Source organism: Artibeus jamaicensis, unplaced genomic scaffold (assembly GCF_021234435.1).
Source record: "Artibeus jamaicensis isolate MK-2021 breed Jamaican fruit bat unplaced genomic scaffold, CSHL_Jam_final scaffold_847, whole genome shotgun sequence".
In the NCBI taxonomy this organism is placed as follows: Eukaryota; Metazoa; Chordata; class Mammalia; order Chiroptera; family Phyllostomidae; genus Artibeus; species Artibeus jamaicensis.
In genome coordinates, this window is record NW_026522057.1 from 26,652,837 (window position 1) to 26,673,742 (window position 20,906).

A 20,906-nucleotide genomic window follows, 5' to 3' on the forward strand; every position below is an offset into this window, starting at 1 on the left:
GGGCAAATGCATGTGTGTGTCAACGTCCCAAGGATGCAAATCAGGGGATCCCCCTCCCCAATTCTGCCAGCAGGCCAGGCTCACACCCGTGCCCTGGCGCAGTCTGCAGGTCTGCGTTGCTTCCCAGTTTCCCGACGGTCAGTCTCGCCGCACCTCTTCTACCCACGGACGTCTCCGCCGGGGCAGGCTCCTGGCCCTCTGCGGCCCCACACCGTGGACGGTCCAGGCATCCTTCCTGCCCAGCCCCCACCCTCATGCTCCACAGTGCCCGGGACAGTGCCTGGGACGTGGGGAGGGTCGCCCTGGAGGTCTCATGACCTTGACCCTTTAATTGCCGAGCCCCCAGGCCACTCTGGGAGGGGTGGGGGGCCTGTCCCTCAAAAGTAGCTCTGGTTTCACTAGGGGCCTCTAAGGGCCAGCTTGACCCTTTGTCCCCTGGGGCCCCTGTGCTGGCCACCACTGCCCCAGACGGGACTGGGCTCAGGTCTGCACTGCTGTCCCTTGGGGCACCGGGCCTTCACCAGGGCCCTCCCTGCAAGCCCCTCGCTCCGTGAGCGTGGCTGGCGAACAGACCGAGCCCTGGACGGCCCTCAGACTCTCGAGCAGCCGATTCTCCCCCTTTCCAATGGGAAGGGCTGACTTCATGTTTCCGACCTCAGCTTTTGCCAAGTGAGAACTTCAAGGGCAGCGGCCCCGTACTATTCTAATCATTGTTTTAGAAAGAAAGCTCTCCCCATGGAATTCCTTAATCTCACAACAAATAACCAGTGGATGGCCTGTAAATGGAATAGATTTGGTTTTATAAAACCTGGCCCCCTTTGTCCTCAGTTCTTCTCCTGTCGCTGCTCATCCCTGATGGCATCGCCGTCCGGTCTGAGCGCGACCTGAAGACCTGGGGCCTCTCGGTCACTCAGCTGCCTCCCTCGCCTCAGCCTGTCCACCTCTGGGCGGCCTTGCCCTCACCGCTTTTTCACGAAGACCCACGCACTGAAGCCTTTCGCAGGTCTCTGAGTGCCGCCTCGCTGCCCTTTGAGCAGCGGTGGGTGGGGGCTACTTGGAGTGGCCGAGCCCAGCGGCATCCAGGTCTCCTGTGGCCCAGCTTCCTCCACGAGCCCCCGACAAAGCCGAGTGGATGATGCGGGAGAGAACGCTGCAAGTGGGAGGGAGTGGTCTGGACTCACACGGGACTTACACTGAAACCTTTGAAGCATCCCAAGAAGAAACCCAGATTTGAATCAGACATCAAGAGTCAGGAACACAGTAGGACTTCTCAACAAGGTCCCAGTCCCTGGAGGAAGACAAGGGCCACAGAGAACGTGACAGCCGCTCGAGGCTGAGGTGGCGACGCTGCCGGTGGAAGGCTCCCTGCTGAGGGCGGCCTGGGCCAGCTGGCCCGGAGCGTCCTCCCCTGCCCGGCCTTGGCGCTGCTGCCGGCTTCCCCTCGGTCAGGGCTTGGAACACAGGCTCAGCCTGGGTGGGTGCCTCCCGGGTTCGTCTCTTCCTCCTAAAACACTTAAAACCAGTATTTTCTCTGCTCCCAGTGGTTTCTCGTTCCATCGTCCTCATTTTAACATTCTTCCCCCCCCCCGCACCCCGTCCCCAAAGCTTAACCGGTGAGGCAGGCCTTCCTGTCTCACGTCCATCACCTCCATCTCAAACCCAGTTAGTGGTCCGGGAGTGTTCATCCTTCCCTTAGAGGCTCATCTGGAAGAGCTTGTTCCTGACTCGTCTGCTCCCAGCCTACAGACAGGTTCCATGTCTCTCGACAAACAGCCTCATCACCCATTAATCAGGAGACTGAAACCCACACTGCAGCCCCTGGGGTTCAGCCTGTTCTGCTGTCGAAGAATTGATTCGGTGGCACTTGGTGAAGAGGGTGAGACAGACTTCACTCAGGGGGGCCATGGCGGTAAGGGGAGGGACCTGAAATGGGGTCCCGAAGTGAGGTGGGCAGGCTGGACTCAACTCTCCACGCAGTGGGGGAATTTACGGCTGCAGTGCAGGGGTGGGGGAGTGGTTGGAAAACTGCTAAGAGAAAGCATAAGGGGTTGGGGGGTTCTCCGCAAAGGCAGGCCGGGGCGCTCAGGCATCCCCTGGGAGTTGGTGGAGGATGAAGAACCCCATCAGGTATCGGGGGAGGGGTTCTCGCTAAAATAGATTTTTATCATGAAGAGCACAGGTGAACCCAGAAGAAGGTTCCGTGGGCCCGGCGCAGGCTCTGGTCTTCTCTGGGGTTTGCCCTGAGATGGTACTAATTTTTCTCGTCCCCTCTGGCTCTGGGTGTGAACTCTGTCACATAGCTGCTCTGTAATGCTGTGCCGTGGGGCAGATGGCCTCTTCCTGGAACCAGCTTTCCTCTCAGGGAACAGAGGCATCTGTTTAGGACAATACCCAGCTAAGGGGTGAAAGGTGAGGCCCTCAAGGTTTGAAGGAAAGGAGACCCAAACCCAAACCAAAGCTCCAAATGACTGAAACAGTTCTGCACCCCAACAGAAAAGGCGTTTGGGAACAGAGAGAACTCGAGAAGAGCCTGGAGGGACAGAGCCAGGCGTGAAGTGGGGTGAAGGCAGGGCTGGAGCTGCCAGAAAGGGCTTCAGGGTATCTAAGAACCAGGAGAAGGCGAACACTCCGTCTTAAGTTGCATGCCTTGTAAACTGGCTCTGTCTCTCAAACCTTCCCGAGAACACACAGAAATGTCTTTTGTTCTCCTTCTTCCTTCGTTTTCAAATCAGAAGAATGAGCTACACCCAGGCTGGATTTGATGCTGAGGAGGGGATAGAGCAACTGAGAGATTGGAGCAGGGGACAAGGCAGGGACTGGTCTGCGGGGCCGTCAGTGGCCAGGACGAGCACGTGGAAGAAAGCTTGGGAGGGCGTGGGCCTGCCCCGCGCTGGCGAGGTGCCCAGAACACGGGGGCCGCAGGAGCGGCTTGCTCACAGACCCAGTTTCCATCGGCCTGGAATAACGATCGTTTCCCTTCTTAGAAAGCTTTGCCTGCTCCTCCTGCCTGAAGGCCAAGTCCACATAGTCCTGATCTTGGACGATGACCCTTTACAGCCTGGTCCCAGCTCACCGGCCAGCCTTTTCCTCTGAAATCCTCAGGAAGCACCTGCCCAGCCTCAGACCACATCCGATTCCTGGATGTTCCCAGAATGTCTCAGGCGGGACCTTTCCTGCCACACTTCCAAGGCAGGTTAGCGCTCACCAGCCTTGGGGGCCTGGTGACCGCTCCTCCCCCGACCCCATCCCCCAGCCCCGCACAACTTCCCGGTCCAGTGCCCCCCCCACCCCACATCCACCGTGTGGGTGCTCCCATGACGCTCTCAGCGGGCAGCAAGGGGCAGCATGACTCGCTACCACGAGGTCTCCCCCGGGGAATGTAACAACCAGGGGCCCTGGTCCCCTAAACCTCGGTGCCCTGCCCCCACTGGCTGATGCTCAGGCAGCGTCTGCTGAGTGGAGCTGTCTAGGAGGAGAGGGTGAGAATGTTTTCACCCAAGGACATGGAGAACTGCCTCCAGCATCGGGAGGGCAGGGACATCAACTATGGCTGCAGCCTCCCCTCGACTCCTTTTCATCCAACTCCCAGTATAAATAGCTTCCTCTCCCCGTATCAGAAAACATCTGCTCCCACTAGCTGCCCAGTCCTGTACCAGCACTATAAATAGACTGGCTGGACCTGGCCGGTCTTGGCACTGGGGCCCGAGGACTTGGAAAGAGTGAACGATGGCGAGATGAGGGCGGTGGGAGCGAAGCAGCAGAAATTGCCCAATCTCCCTCTTCATGCGGGAACACCCCATGGTACTCCTGGGAATTGGGCAGAGATGGGTCAAGGTCAGCTACTCCTGGTCTGGTGGTTTTCAACACACGGTCTGGTGCAAAGACCCAGCTTGTCTCTCACTGGCTGAGGTTGAGGCGCAGCTTGGACCTCAGTGTGAGGCAAGCTTCCTAGTGCCAGCAGGATTCCAGCAGGACTCCTGCAGGGTGGGAAAGGACGCGGCTTTGAAAGGAGCTGCGTTCCATACGCATCTGAAAAGGAATCATGTAATTCTATGCTCCTGGAAGCTACTTGGTACTTAATAAACCCAAGGCCTGCATTCCCACAGTGCTGTGCTCTGGAGCCCGCACAGATTTCCAAGGAGGGAAAGAGGAGTTTAGTGTTTGGGAGAAGGGACCTGGGAAATATTCAGGTTCAGTCTGCAAACACCGGCTGCAGGCATTGCACACGGTGCTTGGGAAACCAGGGTGGCGCAGACGGGGTCTGTGGGTAACCGGAGAGCCGCACGCTCACGGTCTAGGGCCGGTTCCATGCTCCCTGGGGGCTGCTTTCTGCTCTGGCTCCTGGTGGGGTCTCCGGCAGCTCCGTGACCTTCCAGCGCTGCTGGACCACGCGTCCTCCGGTCGGTTCGAGTCTACGGGGTTCATTGAAGTTACATTTCTCCCCAACCAGCTGGGCTACTCCCAGCCAGAGGCCTGTGGTGGAAAACGGAAGAGGGACCCTTCTTGCAGCATCCTCTGTGCCTGCATTTTCCAGAGAGACAGAACTGGTAGCCTCACATCTATATTTACTAGAAAGAACTGGCCTGCAGAGATCATGGAGGTGGTGAAGGCCCGGACTCGCAGTCGGCAAGCAGCACACCCTGGAGAACTGACGGTGTGAGCTTCAGCCTGAGTCCGAGTCCAAAGGCAGGAGACCGATGTCCCAGCTTGGACACTCAGGCAGAGAGAATTCTTTCTTACTCAGCCTTCCGTGGGCTGGATGAGGCCCGCTCCCCTTGGCGGACCATCAGCTTTACTCAGTCTACTGACTCAAGTGCTACTCTGCTTCAGAAACACCCCCACAGACACACCAGAAGGAAGTTTGGCCCAATATCTAGGCACCCCGTGGCCCAGTCAAGCTGACACATAAAATTAACCCTCACTCTCAGTTTCCCCACATTTCCTGGCTACCCTCCTCCCTCCCGCTCACTGGGTGGCCTCGGGCCCTCCAGGTAAAGTGGTAGGTGGGCACTCCTGTAATCAACCTTTGCTTCCTCTGGCCCCAGAAAATATTTAAAGCTGACTTTTTCTCCTGGGAGGGGCTTTGGGGTTCCTTAGACTCCCCTGGAGCTGGGGGATGGCTAAGCTGTGGTTCCTGGGGGGAAGGAGGACATCGACAGCTGCTGCCTTAGCCTCTGTGCTCAGCCCCTCTCTCCTGGCAGCCCTGCGGGGACAGCTCTTCCTCGTGGCCCAGGTCTGGTCACTGGGAAAACACCAGGGGGCGAGACTGTACCAACTCTACAGCCACCTCTCCTTGTCTGACTCTCAGATTTCTTCTTCTTTTAAAGAGAGAGAGAGTGGGGAAGGGAGGGAGAAAGAGAGGGAAAGAAAAATCTACGTGAGAGAGAAACATCGATCGGTTGCCTCTTGTATGTGGTCCAACAGGGGACAGAACCTGCAACCCAGGCACGTGCCCTGACCAGCAGCGGAACCAGGGATCTTTCTATTTGCATGATGCGAAGCCCAACCAATCAAGCCACACCACCCAGGGCTGGGCTTCTTGCTTCTGAGATTTCTTGGGCATGTGACAGACACCAGTTCTGTGGTGCCGAAGCTCCTAGGTACATATGTCATGTCTCTGAGTGGCCTCCCTGAAGCCCTTACATGCCCCTCCTCTCATACAGAGTGGAGGTGACGTGCGCGTGTGGGAAGGGCCGTAGCACCCGACAGCTCTCTTTAAAGAAGCCATCTAATTTCCAGTCTCTCCCTCTTGGCCTAGCACGCCTCCAGCCTGCGGTGTGGGGCTGGGGCTCTCAGACAGCTCTTTGACCTGGTCTAGTGCCTCACTTTGGAACCCTGCAGTAGCTGGCACCTACCGGTTTGTTCTCTGCTTCGGGACCTTTGCCAGAATTGAAAGGGACTTGCTTTAAACATCTTGTTCCATTTGTATCTGCTGAGGTAAGTAGGCCAGAAGTTAGTTTCAATGACACAGTGTCTTCTTTGGTTTAATGCGGTTCCAGGCAGTTCCAATGTCCTACTATTGCCGTAGTTACACCCAGGGAAGAGAAGGTTGGCAGCTGGAATAACCTTCATGCACCAGGCTACTAGCAGCTGGGGATTAAAGGGTTGGTTGGTCACCTCATGGTCATCAATGGCTGCTGCAGCTCTGGGAATCATGCCCACCATCAAGGCAGGAAGAAGGGGAAGGGGCATGGCCAGTCCTGTCTGTCTCTTATAGAAGATGAGCCAGACCTTCCAGAGGGGCTCTAGAGGACATTTCTGCACGTGTGCCTCAACAGGACATGGCCAGGCACAGCTGGCTCCCACCCCCGACTGTGTGGAGGTGGGCACAGGATTAGGGGCTGGAAGCACCTATGGGTTAGTCACGGTGCCAGACAGGTCGTGTGTGTCCCACTGAGTGCCCACCTCAACCAAGATGGTGACTGTGCTCAGGAAAACCTTTCCCATCTCTGTTCTCTTCCTCCTCCTCCTCAAGCTACTGTGCAGCTGAGATGCTACATGTGTGCAAAGCAGGTTCTGTTCTCAAGGGGCTCATCCCAATTTTTGTGTAGTCCCTACGTGGCGAGACACGCAATCATTACGTTATTTTACTATCATTGCCCATGTTACAAGTCATGGTGGCACTTCAACCTTGGCTCGAGGAAATTCAGATGTCACCAAACGTCCTGAGTGCACCAGGATGGGTCTCCAGGCGTGAAAACGTGAATCAAACCACAGGACAGAAGAGAAAGATTCTTTGCAACTCCTGAAAAAAAAATTGGAATAGACTTAATATCTATTTTTCTTTTATGGGACATTTGGTTTGTAATAGGTTGTATGTACACCTTTCTAGATAGAATTGCTATATCAGCTATAAGGAGCTGAATTTCTGGTCTAAAGTTAGTTTTTTCCATCAGATTTCTTGAGGAGAATCAAATGACTTCCTGAAAGCAGGCTGGCCACACTTTCAGGCCAGCTGAATCCTTTTAATGTAAGTTACTACTTCAGTTCATGACATCTCATCCTTCAGGCCTAAACCAGCTTCAGAATCACCGGGCTCAGTGACGGAAGAATCTGGCCGACATGTGACAAGAGCCTTTTACAACCACAGTAACGAAAACAGCCTGGAACTGGCATAAAAACAGACACATAGATCAATGGAACCGAACAGAGAGCCCAGAAAGAAGCCCACCGCTCTGTGGTCAGTGAGTATTTGACAAAGGAGACGAAAGGATACAATGGGATAGAGACAGTCTATTCAGTAAATGGTGTTGGGAAAACTGGACAGGTCTGTGCGAACGGAAATGAAACTAGACCCCCTCTCACACCACACAGAAGAATCAACTCAAAACGGATCAGAGACTTAAATGTCAGACTGGAACCATAAAACTCCTAGAGGAAAACAGGCAGTAAAATCTCAAAATTTCTCTTAGTAATTTTTTTTGACATATCACCGCAGGCAAAGGAAATAAAACAATAAACAAATGGGACTACATTAAAATGAAAAGTTTTTGCACAGCAAAGGAAACCATCCACAAAATGAAAAGACAACCCACTGAATAGTAGAACATAATCTCCATCGGTACAACTGATAAAGGGTTAATATTTGAAATTTATAAAGAACTCAACACCAAAACCACAGACAACCTAATTTAAAAATGGGCTAAGGACCCGAAAAGACAATTCTCCAAAGAGAACATACAGACGGCCAATAGACCTATGGAAAGATGCTCAACATCACAAGTCATCAGAGAAATGCAAATGAAAACCACAATGAGGTAACACCTCCAGCCTGTGAGAATGGCTATTATCAGTAAATCAATAATCACCAAGTGTTGGTGAGGCTGTGAGAAAGGGACCCTTGTGCACTGTTGGTGGGAATGCAGATTGGTGCAGCCACTGTGGAAAGCAGTATGGAATTTCATCCAATAATTAAAAACAGAACTGCCTTATAACCCAGTGGTTCCACTTCTGGGAATATAGCTGAAGAAACCTGAAACGCTAATTTGAAGACTATCTGCACCCCTATGTTCATTGCAGCATTATTTACAATCACCAAGATTTGGAAGCAGCCCAAGTGCCCATCGGTAGATGAGTGGATAAAAAGCTGTGGTACATGTACACAATGGAATACTACTTGGCTGTCAAAAAGGAAGAAAATTTTACCCTTTGCCACAACATGGATGGACCTGGACAGCATTATATTAAGTAGAATAAGCCAGTCAGAGGAAGACAAATACCACGTGATCTCTCTCATCTGTGGACTCTAATGAACAAAATGAACTGATGAACAAAAATAGAAGCCGAGGCATGGGCAGGTGGAACAGACGGACAGATCACAGAGGGTTGCGGCCTTGGGGGATGGGGTGCAAAAGGTGACGGGATTAAGCAAAGAAAAAACCCCTCACAGGCACAGACAGTATGGCGATGACCAGAGGGAAAGGGAGAGGTGGGGGCGGAAGAGGGCGAAGGGGGAGAAATGGTGACTGCAGATTTGATTGGGGGGATAAACACAATACAATACAATATGAATGAATGATGTGTTACCTGAATTGTATACCTGAAACCGATATAATTTTATCAAGCAATGTCACCCCGATAAAGTCAATAACAATGGGAAAAAAAGCTTTCCTGGAAGCTTACCCCCCCAAAGCTATTGATGATGACAATATCAGATGTATCCTTCCCTCTTAAATCAGGATAACCAACTAGAGGCAGGGGTTGGAGAAAATGGAGATTGGGGTGTCAGCATCATTATTTTCATAAAGCTGTTTGTGGGACATGGCTGAGGTGTGTGGGTGAGTGGGCTCGATCATGCTGTGCTCCTGAATTCAGAGTGGGAAGGGGGTCAGCCATGGCCGGTGGGCCAGTGCGTTAGGGCAGCCAGGCCATGGAGGGGCGGGGAGGATACTCTGAGCATGCCCAGTCCTGCCCTCCAGCCCGGCTGGGAAACTGGCTCCTCTTCTCTTGGGAGAGAAAGGGGTGAGGAGGAAGTAGAAGTGGGGAGGAGGAGATGCCAGGAGTGCACTCTAAGGAAATTGCTTTGCTGGGCAACCCAGGGGGCTGGGACTAAGTGTCTGTCTCCTCCCCACATTTGCAAGCCTCAAACATTACAAAGTACTGTTTGGGGCTCACTTTGTTCAGAGTGAACCGTACATGGTGCCCTTATCTATGTTCGGGGAACAGCTGGGTTTCTAGACTCTTTTTCTTTTTAATGGATCTCCCCACGCTGACTTCCTGTCAGTTCTTTGTGCCTCAGTTTCCTCTTTACAACCAGAAGGATAATAGCCTTCATATCTAGAACTTATCATAGAGATTGTTCTATTTAAGCCAAGTGTGCTTTTGTCTCACAGATTGTATAATACTAGCTATCAATAAGTTATATCATTCTATTAAAAACTCTGGTTTAAAAAAAAAACCCTCTGGTTTCTTAAGTACACAGGGTGGGGCAAAAGTAGGATTACAGTTGTTTGTATAGAAAATAACACAATCATTAAATAAATAATACAAGAATAAACTTTGCCAGTCACAACTGTAAACTACTTTGCCCCACCCTGTCCATCTAAATGGCTACACCAGGCAATGGAACTTTATTTAGTGATACAATGAAAGCTATGAAGACATACAGAGATGGGGGAGCCTCGGATGCACAAGAAGCCAACCTGGAAAGGCTGCCTGCCGCGTGATTTCAACCATTGCACATGGCAACCTGGACAGGCACAGGGACGGGGCTGGTAAACAGCCTGTGGCTGCCAGGGGGAGGGGGGAGTAGGGGGAGGGATTTTCGGGAAGTGGAACGACTCTGAGTGGTGTGGCGATGGGGGGCACATGCCCTCACACGTTCACCAAAAGCCCACAGGAGGCACGACACGGAGAGTGAGCCTGACATGCACGGACTGTGGGTGACGACACTGTACCAGCATCTACTTACCGACTGTGACGAATGTCCCCGGTGGTGGGAGTGCTCACAGTGGGGGGCTGTGTATGGGGGGGCAGGGGATAGATGGGAAGTCCCTGTACTTCCCCCTTAATTTTGCTATGAACCTAACACTGCTCTGAAAGATAAAGTCTATTTAAAATAGATATGAAGACAGTTCGTGAGCGGCCCAGGTCTGTTTATTCTCAGAAGCCCGGCCCATTTCATTCCCAAGGTCTGTCAACAAATCTTTCCTCTGCACTTGAAATGGACATCGTGGCAGGTGGAGGGGGACCGGCACCCATCTTCTTGCAGAAAAGACGTTTATTCGGGCAGCTCCGCCCACCTCCCTCCAGGCTCCCTGTGCCCCACCACGCACACGGAACAGCACCTGCTCTGCGGTGTGCACCGTCCCTTCAACACTGGAGTCTTATTTAGTCTGGAAACTCTCAGAGGAAATATCCGCTTGCACGTGAAAAATCTCTGGAATTTCTCTGTTCCTCTCTGTCCGACGTCCCTGTATCTGTGAGACAAACTCGAACAGCTTCTGTACACAGGCGCTGCCGTGTTCGGGGCTGGCTGCCGTGGGCCTGGCTCCGGTGCACTTGTCCCTGCGCCACCACGCGGAGCTGCTCCTGTCCCTCTGACGTCCCTCTGACGACGGCTCTGCCCAGGAGGAAGAGGAGGAGGAGGACGCCTTGAGAGTCAGAACGGAGAAGTTTCACACAATCGGGGAGACGGGAACGACAGCCAGTCTGGAACCCCAGCCCCTGAGCAGCTGAGCCCCACCATGGCTCACTCCATAATTAAGGCACGGGAGATTCTGGACCTAGATGACAATGGACGGCTCAGTTCCTGACACCGTCTTCCTCTTCCTCTTGCTCAGATTGCTTTTGCTGCACATCCTTCCATCTCCCTGCTGTCAGTCTTTCTCATCCCTTCTAAATTCTCTCTCTCCCTCTCTTTTCTCTCGTCCCTCCCACCCCCAAACCCCCGACTTGGACAGATCTGGAGCTCATTCAGATAAGGTGCCCTGGGACCCGGTGTATCCAAGGGCCTTCCTGGTGAGATCTGTGAAGGCATCGAAGACTGGGTCTGGCTTCACCTTCTCTTAAACACACAGACAGGGATACTCCCCTTCTTCCCCATCTCTGGGCCCCTCTCTGCCCTCTCTGCTCCTGAGTCCCCAGCAGTGTTTCCAGGACTGAACCGGTTTCGGCAGCGAAGGCGAAAGACCACCCCTTCCCAGGCCCTTCTGGGTGTCTTTCTCTTCGTGCCGGCGGGTTGGGTTGAAGCGGACTAACACGGCAAGGGGAAGGTGGAAAAGAAGCCGAGGGGCGGGGAGCACCCTCTGAAAAACAAGAAAGAGTCAAGTAGCAGGTGTGAAAGTTTTAAATAGAAGGCTGCTGACACTGCACTTGGAGGAGCCGGGGCTTTTCAGAAGAGTAACATTTAACTTCCAGACAGTTCCGGGACAGTCTCAACATCACATGAACCCACTGGAGCGGAGGCTGCAGCCCGTTCTGTCTGCGCATCTCAAATTCCAAGCTTCGAAGTTTATTTTCTAAGTTACATGCTAAACCTCTCACATTCCAACACACACACACACACACACACACACGACTGTTTTTCAAAATGCAGTCATACATGGGAATTTTATGACATCAAACCCTGAAAAATGTGGAAACTTTGGTTTCAAACTACTTAATGGGGAAAATAATAAACCTCTTGATTTGCAATTTCTTCGCTCTGCTTCTGGTTCGTTTCTGAAACAGGCCTGGCGCGGGGTCAGCAGACGGGGTTTCGGAGGCATAATCAAGTATTCATATAGGCCCGGTCTTGGCACTGCCGAGTGCGGTCTCTGATCTGGAAATATTTTCCCTTCAGACAGGAATAGAGAGGTTACTTTTGGGTCACTCCCAGTCTCACAAAAGGCTTTTCAAACTAGATGAAAGCAAAGCAGTTCTGATTTGTTAGGAGTAACCACTAAGCTTTCAAATTATAAAGGGGGGGCCGGCTGGCATGTCTCTGGGGTGGGGGGCTGGTGAGCACCCATGCCGGGCTGAGAAACACAGGGCTCCAGCCGGGCGGAGAAGGCAATGGAGGCCCCGCTTCCTCCAGGTGTCCCTTACACAGACTTTCCAGCCCGGCTGTTGGCTGCAGGCGCCGTCCCCCTTCCCGAGGCTTGAGCACCCGCGCTCTCTGGAAAGCCCGGAGAATGGCCGCCTGCCTGCGCAGCTGCCTCGCCCGCAGCTCTACCAGTTACATAGCTCACAACCGGGGAGAGTGACATTTCAGATGCACTTCCCCTTAGGCCAGTGGGCCCTGGCAGAGGGAACGCCTGCGTTCCTACGTCATAGAAGGCTCTGTCTTTCCACGACCCCACTTTCCTGTGTCAACAGATGCAGGGAAAGCAGCGTCCACAGAATCAACGGGGCAGTGAGGTGGAGGGACAGGCCAAGCATTCGTCTAAGTCCTCCAATTCCTCTGAGGAATTGACCGTTTCCTGGAGCTTAAAGAACTTAGTGCCTGAATGGACACTGAGTTCCTCAGTTGCTGCAGAAACTTTTGCAAAAACACCCAGTGCCTAGACCAGTGACTGGCATGCAGCGGCCACCCCACAAACCTTGCAGCGCAGATATGTTGAGCACCGCTCTGGACGTGGGGCTGGCACGGTGAGCAAGACTAGGAATTCCCTGCTCTCCTGGAGCTGGCATTCCCACGGGCGAGGCGGACAGGGAAGGAACAAGCAGTGTGTGCTGTCTTCTAGGGGACGTGAGCTTGGGGGAAATCAGACAAGGAACGGGGGATATGTGTGGAAGGACCCACTGCTTCTCGGGCACATAAGGGGAGGTCTCACTGCTTACTGGGCATGTGAGGAAGACCTAAAGGGAGAGGGGATGCCGTGGGGCTGACCTGCACGTGGCAGGTGGAGGGGACAGCGCGTGCCGAGGCCCTGAGGCAGGTGGATGTCTCGTGCATTTGAGCATCAGCAGAGCGGCCAGAGCAGCTGCAGCCGAGCGGGCCGAGTGCGCGGGCGATGAGGCCAGTGCGTGTGGAGGAGTGAACTTTGTTGAGAGTCCCGTCTTCAAAAACTTCCAGAAGCAAACTCGAGATAAATGACCATTTGGTGATAAGATGGTATGACTGTGGCAATGGTGCACAGAACAGGCCACCGAACTGATGGCCCAGCCCTGGTGTTGGTGTCATGGGAACAGGGAGGCAGCTCAGCGTCCTGGGTCGGAGGTGGGCTGTGCCCTCGAGGAAGCACGTAAGAGCAGCGACCTGAGCTGCCCTCGAGCGGGCTGTCTGGACCCTACAGGAGTGCTGACCCTCAGGTCGGGAGAGAGGTCCTGAGAGCTCCGGCCGCCACGCCCAGCCTTTAGATAAGAGGGAGTGCAGTCTTCACCCTAAAATGACCTCTGTTCAGGTCAAAGGAAGAGACCCCCCCCTCTGTGCACCCAGGGTGGTGTCCCCTCCACGTTGTTCCAGTCTCACGTCGGTGTCAGCAGCGCTGGGTTCATCGCTGTATTAGGGGCGAGAATGCGGCGCTTGGGGCCCACTCTGCCTGGTGGACGTTGAGGAAGAGGATGCTTTCTCCTTGAATTTGCCTTTGCATCCAGTTCTTAAACCACCTCTTCCTCCAGACTCACCCCCTCTGGGCATCATTAGGTGTGCGCGGCCCACAATTATTTGGGGATCCAAACCAAAGTGCCATCTCCGGGCTCCGGACGACTGGATCGCGGAGCTCGCCACCAGGGCCACTTCGGGCTTCACCCACATGCTGTCTGGTGCCAGCGTCTTCCCATAACAGCTGGGGCGCAAGTGGACAGGTCCGTGACAGCCGTGCCCCTCACTGCTTCTACAGTCATTTGGAGCTGAGCCCTCTCACTGCTGTGGGGAGCCACCTTCCCTCTCTGCCCTCAGCAGTTTCCCCGGCAACCTCCGAGAGCTTGGAGAACACCGCTCCATCAGTCTGCATTCTCGAAAAGGAGCGTTCTGAGTCCTTGGGAGCTTTGGGCTTGTTTTTACCAGTGGGGGCGTCGGCCCAGAGGACACGCCGGCCTGTGGGACAGTCACCTTCGGAGGTGGCTTCCAAGGCACCCTGAGTCATTCTCTCACCACACGAGTGGAGCCATCCTGGAATAAATAATTTAACAAAAACAAACCAACCTACCCCATTTCCTGGCAGTTCTGAAGCTGCTAAGGGGTGAGGTGTTGCAAGAGCAGGGGGCAGGCTGGGGAGTGAGTGCTGTTGGGCCGTGGGAAGCTTGGATGTGGCCTCACCACGCAAGGCTGCAGCCTGGCCTCCCTCCACCTCTGCAGGGAGGGGTGCGCAGGGGCCCCAGGGAGTGCCAGAGGCCGTGGCTCACCTGGGCGACGGTGAGAGGGCTGCCCTGGGAGTCCGACGACCCTGGTCAGATTCGAGTGGGAACCCTGTGTGCTGACCAGCAGCTCAGATTCCTTCACTGAAACCCCAGCTGTGCTGGGAACTGACCTCATTCATGAAGTAAACATTGAATCAGATACCAGCAGGCCTAGCCCTGGTGGAGTGGAAATAACATGGACGTTTCCATAATTATGCAGCTGCCAATTGGATTTGGCAAGAGAAACTCTAAATATGTCAATCGGAGTGAGTTCATTACCTTTCCTTGCCAACTCAATCAGAAGCCAATTGCCTTGTTGCGGTTGAAATTATTTGTATGAAAATGCTTTACTTACATTTTAGTTTTCATACTCCAGATAATGTACTGGAAAGCAGCGTAGTCTAGCAACTGGAAGACAACATTGGGAACCCGTTGACTGGCGCTCAGTCCTGGCCGGGCCTGGAGCGCGCCGTGTGCCAGCAGTTACCGCACTTGGCTTTGGAATCCTGTTATTGGGAGATGGGGCTGGAGAGCAGGGTCTGTCTCATGATCCGGGCTCAGCTGTGATCTTGGTCCTGGTGTTTGTGTTCCACTTCGTGGGCACAGTCACTCACTGTCAGCTTGCACAGGCCACACGAGAGCACCACCCAGAGGCTGCGCACCAAGGTCATGGGTCATTCCTGCCCTTGACTTCCCTTTTCCCCCTTGCTCGCTGCTCCTTCTTTTTCACTTGGGGGATGAAGGAGCCCATTCATTTACTCCACAGTCACCGAGACCACTGTTCACAATGCAGTGTCACCATTTTGGGAGAAGCACTTCCCAACGGCTGTTCCTTTCTTCTCGTCACTGACTTGTAGGACAGGAGAACTAAGTGGTGAGGCCGGAGTCCCGGGTCCCAACCCCAGCTCCCCACCACTGACAAGACGGGTGACCTGGGACCGGTCTCTCAGTCTCTTCTGTGCCTCGATCTCATCACTTCTGAAACAAGTGAAAACAGCACCCGTTCCACAGGGGCACCAGCCGTGCCGTATCCGGGGTTAATTCATGCGACCCACGCAGGGCGGCGCCTGCCCCAGAGAAGGGCCAACATCCGCCTTTAGGACCGCTGCTCTGGCCACCGCTGGCCTGCATGAGCGGGGACGGTCACACTGTGCCCAATTCAGTGCTGTGTTCACGGGGTGTGAATCAGCAGCTACATCCTGGGCATGCTGACAAAAAGCCAGGTGACTCAGTCACGACTGATTCACAATGTCACTTAAATCAGTCACCTAATTTCTTTTTTAGTTCCTGTGTATCTGTCACATGGAGTTAATGCTCAGTGTTCCTTCCTCAGAACCTCTTGTCTGAGTTTTACTAGTGAAGTTACTCAGAGAAAGGCGCCGTTGCGTCACTGTTCCATCCGAGGGTGACTCTGTTGGCGCTATGTCCTTTGTTACACGTGGAGATGAGCAACTGGACGTTCTTGTCACAGGCCCTTTGGGACTGTTTCTTCAGCTGAGGACGAGCGCAGCTGGCACTGGCCGGCCTCACAAAGACCTCCTTTTCCCTCAAACTGAGCCGTCTGCCCTGCTTCCTTTCGGCGCTGCCGCAGCTGTTCGCTAACCTGCCTCCTGACACCCCAGGCCCTCGGTCCGTGCTGGGCTGAGAGGAGCAAGCCCAGAGACTCACCCCTTTGTGGTACGAAAGCCCATTGACCCAGGATGACAGGACTGATGTGCGTCAGCAGGGAGCACCGAGCACAACTGGGGTCTCAGGGTACTTTGAGGAATCGTGGGGAATCGGGGTAAACGTCCTTAATTAAAATATATATATATGAATTGGATGAACTTAAGGCCAATGAACTTAGTTTGGATAATAGGCAAATTCTGGAGCCAAAAACTACATGAACGATTGATCGGTGTTTAGAAAGGATGATTATTAAGGTCAGTATTGATTCTCAAAGGGATGTCTTTGACTAGATTATAAGTCAGCTGAATCCTCCTTTTTCACAGTGCGATGCCTTTTGGCAACAGTGGGAGGGCTGCTCACGAAATCCTTACGAACAAAGCAGTGAATGCGGCACCTGCACGTTAAAGGCAGTACCACTTGCTCAAGGCCACGAAGCTCGTTAGTGCCAAGGCCGGAATCCACACTTGGCTCCCAGGCCAAGGCTCCGCCCACTGCATAGTGAGGTGCAACGTTAACAGCAGATGAGACAGTGGCATCCCAAGGCGCTTTCTAACGGCATGCCAAACAGTTCTGTCCTTGGCCCTCCGCTCTTCAACATTCTATCAACAACGTGGATAAAGCCAAAGATAACTGCTTATCAACTGTGCAAATAACACGAGACTGGGAGGGAAGGCCAATACGCTGGAATGACAGAGCCGGGATCCAAATGATCTCAACGGGAAAGAATGGCTGGTGGACTCCAACGAGATAAACTTAATTGGAATACATGTAAGGTCCTGCATGCAGCTCCAAAAGCTGATTGCAAAAGTATAGGATATAGTTGGGAAATGTGTCCAACCTCACCCATAATCAAAGAAATGCAAATGAAAGCAACCATGAGATAATTATTTTCCCCTATCAGATTGGCAGTGATTAAAAGAATAAAAATTCTCCACATTTGGTGGCTAAGGCGTGGGGAAATAGGCTCTCTTGTAAACCACTGTGGGCGTGTAAACAAAATTTCCCTTTCTGGAGGGTAATCTGGAAATATATAGCAAAAGCTATTAAAATGTACCATTTATCCCAGCAGTTTAATTCATAGAAATGTATCCAAAGACAAGCATGCAAAGGTTTATGTACAAGGATATTCACAAAGGCACTGTTAAGAAAATAACACTTTTGGAGTTGGGTGTTCACTCCGGAGCAGGAGACCTGGAGGCCTCAGAAGGGTGCCCTACAGCCATTGTCAAGGACTCGATGCCGTAAAGAGGAGGGATTGGGAAGGCCAGGACTTACAAGAGATAGATGTGGCCTAATAGTACAAAGCAAATTCTAACAACCAATTCTGTCCCAAATTAAAACGGGTGCCTTGTACATTCCCAATCACTGGCAGATGCACCCTGGCCCTCTGTCCGGGGTGTCAGAGGACAGTCGTCATTTGTCAGCCACTGGGGTGGAATGTTCACCTCGGTTCCTTCCAATGAGAAGGGGCGATGAGTCTTTGCTGCATTCAGTCATCGAAGGGCAGTCACCACTCAGGCTGCATGTGAGTGGGAGGTCACCCCAGCTTCCACTGCCTGACCCTGAATTCTGTGAATGAAATGTGAAAACTGCCTGCTGTCCAACACATCCCTTCCTTGAGAGCCGGTGGGAGAGGCCACCTCGCCTCATCCTAAATCTTTTAGGAATACCTGCTGTGTATCAGTTCCCCAAAGGTAACCCAAAGGGAAGCTCCTAGCTGGGCCTGAAGAAAAGAAATAAAGACCAGCGCTCCTCCTCACTAGATCGATTCTACTGTTTCAGTTCCCAGTAGACGGAGTTTGGGTAAGTGTCCAACGGCTCCATCTCCATCCTTTCTCATTTACACTAATTTCATCTAAAACTTTCAGTTTTATTCACGAATCACATCCACTTAAACTCTGTCTAGCACCCCCAAATGCAGAGATTCAGACTTGGGATGCTCATCCTTACTGAGTTCCTGCATTAGCTCACCACTTCGGCTTGTGAAATTCCTTTCTGGCCTCCTTTTCATTCAGTCTTCCCATCGACTGTATGCCGTGGGCATTACTGAAAATACCCAGAGTCGCCCTGACTGGTATGGCTCTGTGGGATGGGCATTGTCCTGTAAACCAAAAGGTCCCCCATTCCATTCCTGGTCAGGGCACATGCCTGGGTCGTGGGCCAGGTCCCCGGCTGGGTACGTGTGAGGCAACCGATCAATGTTTCTCTCGCACATTGATGTTTCTCTCCCTCCCCCCTCTCTAAAAATAAATAAATAAAGTTAAAAAGTACTCATAGCTAACACCCTGCTGAGCCCTACCTGTAAGACACTCACATGCAGTCTGCCGGGCAGTCTCACTATCACGGCTCTGGGGCTGGGAGCGGCCTCCTCCCAACCCACCCATGGTTGGTGTAATTTTTTCATGAGACAACTCATCACACCACTAACAGACCTAGGTGGCCGCCACAGCCCTGCACAGGCTGCTCCCCCAGACGCCCAAGGAATCTCCTACCAAGACCCCTCACTCTGAGCTCTGGCCACATGGGCCTGTCATTTCTTCCAACTTGTCAGTCCGTCTGGTCAGAGGGTTTCCACATGTATTCTTCCCTTTGCCTGAGAGGTTCTCCTGGTCCCATATCTCTGTCCTATGCATCATTTGGATCTTAATTAATACAAGGAGATGAACTGTGCTTCCCCCTCCCCACTTCCCAATTCGTATGTTGAAGTCCTAACCCCCAGTACCTCAGAATGTGACTGCAGCTGAAGACAGTGCTTTTAACGAGGTAATTCTGTTAGAACGATGCTATTAGTGTGGTTTCTCATCCAATCTGACAGGTGTCCTTACGAGAGATTACTATACCCAGAGAGATACCAGAGGTGAAAGTGCACACAGGAAAGACCAGGTGAGAGCTTAGTGAGAAGGTGGCCACCTGCAAGCCAAGGAGAGAGGCCTCAGGAGAAACCAAACTTGCAGTCACCTTGATCTTGGACTTCCCTCCAGGACCTTGAGAAAGTAAATTTCTATTGTTTAAGCCACCTAACCTGTTCCATATTTTGTGGCAGCCTAAAAGCTGACTAATAGAATTATGAAATGATTGCCTTGCCCTGGCTGGTGTGGCTCAGTGGATTGAGCGTCATCTTGTGAACTTCAAGGACGCTAGTTCAATTCCCAGTCAGGACACATGCCTAGGTTGCTGGCCTGGTCCCCCACTGGAGTCCTACAAGAGGTAACCAATCCCTGTGTCTCTTTCACGTTGATGTTTCTTTCCCTCTCTTTCTCCCTCCCTTCCCCCTCCCTGATACTAATTTTTTTTTATCGCCTCAAGAGAGATCTTTCCCAACCCTTTCCCCTTTGGTACTAATTGCTTGTCCTCTACCGCACTTATCATAATTTGTGTTTAATCATTTATTTGGATACTATATGGCTATTGTCAGGAACCCTTCTGCAGGATACAGACCTTGGGGGAGTGAGGAAACACAAGCATTTGGTTCTCTATGTCTCCAGCAACCAGCACAGTGTTTGCTGGTCACAGGGGGTGGTGTTTCATGTTGTTGAATGAAAGGCAGAAGTATTACTTCATTGATACTAAAAATGAGGAAATCGAGGCTCAGAACTTCCTAAAGGTCACAAAGCAGCTAAGTGACAAAAGGGGGACTGGAACCCGAACCCCTAAAGTACTGGCACAACCCTCCAGTTTTAAAACACATCCATTAACTCAGCAGATACTGGGCACCTGTCAGGTGCCAGCTTCTATCCAGGCATTGGGGATACAGCAATGATGAAAGAGACTAAACTGCTGCCTTTGTTCGGAGAAAAGACATCAAACAAGATTAAAAAAAAATAGATTACACTGTATATTAGGTGACAAATGCACAGGAGCCCAATGGGAACGTGGGATCAGGGAGTCAGATTTGTAATTTGAAGTCAAGAGGTTAGAGAAGGCCTTTTTGAGTAAGGAAAGTTTGAGCCCAGCCTAGAAGGAGGGGAGGGAGGGCGCCCTGGGGATATTTGAGGACAAGTTCCTTGCAGGGGTAAAAGCAAGTTCAGTGTCCCAGAGGCACAAGCCTGGCAAAGGGCTTACACGGCTGGAGTGAGGTGAGGGAGTCAAACTCAGAAGGGAGGCTCGGTGGGTTTCCGCAGGCTGGCGGTGCAAGGCATTTCTGGCCATGATAAAACTGTGTTTTACCCCATGGGAGGAGTCCTTGGAAGGTTCTGCACAGAGAAGCAATACATTTAAGTCTCACTGGGGCCTCCTGTCCTACGAGGAATCCGACCTAGGAAAACAGCTTGAAAGTTTCCTTTTCTTGGATAAGTTGCACTTTCAATATTTAGTATCTTAGTTCAAGAAACCCCTCAAATTGAGTTTTGGGCTCAGACTCTACCTTTGAGGGTTTCTGGGATTCGCCAGCCAGGACGGCACAAGGACGTCCGGGATGTCAGAGGGACCCACGCGGAGAGCAGTCCACAGGGGCTTTCGCGCGCTTCCGGAACCTCCACAGCGTCAGCTGACCAGCTCTCCTCCAATCCCGCCTCGGGGGCGGGGCCGGACACCTGGTCCCCACAACAAGGTCTTAGCCAGTCCCGCTCCGGGTTTCCGCACCGCGGGGGAGGCGCACTAGGATGACGTCACGCCCGGCGGCGCTTGAGTGATGTCAGCTTTGGCTTGGTCTTGGGCTCCGCACAGAGGGCTCTGCCGAGAGGGCTCTGCAGAGAGGGCTCCTCGGGCGGGCACGTATGAAAACGGGCACGGTCTTGGACATTGCGCATGTGTCACCTCAGGTTGGCGCGTGTGTGGCGTTTAAATACCAAGTCCTGAGCGTGCGCAACTACCTGCCAGCCTTCGCTGTCGCGCCTTCGGTCTTAGCCAGAGCCAACATCGGAGGTGGTACAGTTCCACCTGGTTTTCTGGGTGCAACATTGAGGGCAGATGTCCGAGAATCAGACTCTTCACTCACTTTGTCTCATTAGCCTCTTACCTACTCTGGTCCATTCCTC

The 20,906-nt window shown here is 52.7% G+C and overlaps 1 long non-coding RNA gene across 1 annotated transcript; it reads right to left on the minus strand.

Annotated features, from left to right (window-relative positions):
* Positions 1-5,957: 5,957 nt before the first annotated feature.
* On the minus strand, positions 5,958-20,489 carry LOC119064145 (uncharacterized). Its single transcript, XR_005085315.2, has 3 exons — positions 20,294-20,489; positions 9,911-10,561; positions 5,958-6,745 (listed from the first exon to the last, which is right to left on the minus strand). It is a non-coding gene; the product is annotated as an uncharacterized LOC119064145 (long non-coding RNA).
* Positions 20,490-20,906: the final 417 nt, after the last annotated feature.